Genomic DNA, 1,596 nt, shown 5'->3' with positions numbered 1-1,596 from the left:
GGCGGGCCTCCGAGTACCCCCACCTTCTCCCGAACTGACCGACAGGCAATGAGACCCGCCTTGGTAGGGCCCCCACCGGCCCCGGCTCGCGCCGGCGTTGGGTGGACGGTTCCTCCCCACTTGCGGGTCGCTCTCCACGGAGGACCGGTCGCCTCACTAAACATAGGCCGGGCGAAAATCTGCGAATGTTATACATCCAAGGAGGGAGGACCGGCCGCCTCCTTAAACCACCGGCCGGGCGAAAATATGCGAATGTTATACATCCAAGGAGGGAGGACCGGTCGCCTCACTAAACATAGGCCGGGCGAAAATCTGCGAATGTTATACATCCAAGGAGGGAGGACCGGCCGCCTCCTTAAACCACCGGCCGGGCGAAAATCTGCGAATGTTATACATCCAAGAAAGGAAGGAAGGAGGGAACCGGCCGCCTCCTTAAACACAGGCCGGGCGAAAATCTGCGAATCTTATCCATCCAAGGACGGAGGACCGGCCGCCTCCTTAAACACAGGCCGGTAGGAACGGTTGGCAGAATCGCGTGACGGCCGCCTGCTCCCGGCGTCCGCACGTGAACGAACACCCCCTCCCGGGGACGGCCGTCTGCTCCCGGCCGCCGTCCTTCACCCCCCTCAGCTTCCGGACCCCCGTCTGCTCCCGGCGGGCCTCCGAGTACCCTCCCCTTCTCCCGAACTGACCGACTGGCACTCATGACCCGCCTTGGTAGGGCCCCCACCGGCCCCGGCTCGCGCCGGCGTTGGGTGGACGGTTCCTCCCCACTTGCGGGTCGCACTCTAGCGCCTCGGCCGCCGCGAGAGCGTGCGCTACGCGCCGCCCCCGCAGGCCTTGGCGCGACCGAACGGCAGCGAGACCGAGACGCCCCGAATCCCCCACCTAGAGGAAATCAACGGAGGCCGAGCGCGCGATCCGATTGCGGCACGCCGCGTGGGTGTCCGCCGGCCGCGCCGGTCTACCGCGAATGCTGTTTCTCAAACCCTTGCCTAACCAGACGGCACCGCGGGATGTGTTGTCGCAACTCTGCTCGACTATCCGAATAGCCTTTCCCGACTACCGCGTTGCGGGAGGCGTCTTTCGTGCCGCCGGTGGCGTATGACCTTCCGCGAGAGGCGTGCGGGCTCGGGGGGGCCGCAACGACCGAGTCTGACTCGGACGGGGCGCAGCTTCCCTCCCGGTCGCAGCAATAAGCGCCGAACGCAGCGTTGGTCACCAGCCACCCCGGCGGGTTCGTCGGGAGCGCCGGTACCCTTCCGTAGCTAGTTGCCAGCTGGCCACAGCGGGCCGCACCGACCGAGTCTGACTCGGACGGGGCGCAGCTTCCCGTCTGGGTGACAGCGGCGCTGAGGACGGCGGGGCGGCCGGAACCCCTTCGACCCCCCGGCTCCCACCAGTGTCGATCAAACTCCGCATCCTGGCCGTAGCGCGAGACCGGCGGGCCGCAACGACCGAGTCTGACTCGGACGGGGCGCAGCTTCCCGCTTGGGCCTCGGCGCGCGCGCCTCGCGCGGGCAAGTCGCCGGCACAGCGCCGCGCCCCCGACCCCCGCTTTACGGAAACGAAGCGAGCCTCAGCGGGCCGCAACGA

This window comes from Syngnathus typhle, unplaced genomic scaffold, assembly GCF_033458585.1.
Source record: "Syngnathus typhle isolate RoL2023-S1 ecotype Sweden unplaced genomic scaffold, RoL_Styp_1.0 HiC_scaffold_78, whole genome shotgun sequence".
Classification (NCBI taxonomy): Eukaryota; Metazoa; Chordata; class Actinopteri; order Syngnathiformes; family Syngnathidae; genus Syngnathus; species Syngnathus typhle.
The sequence above is the reverse complement of the archived record's forward strand: the minus strand, read 5'-3'. Positions refer to the sequence as shown.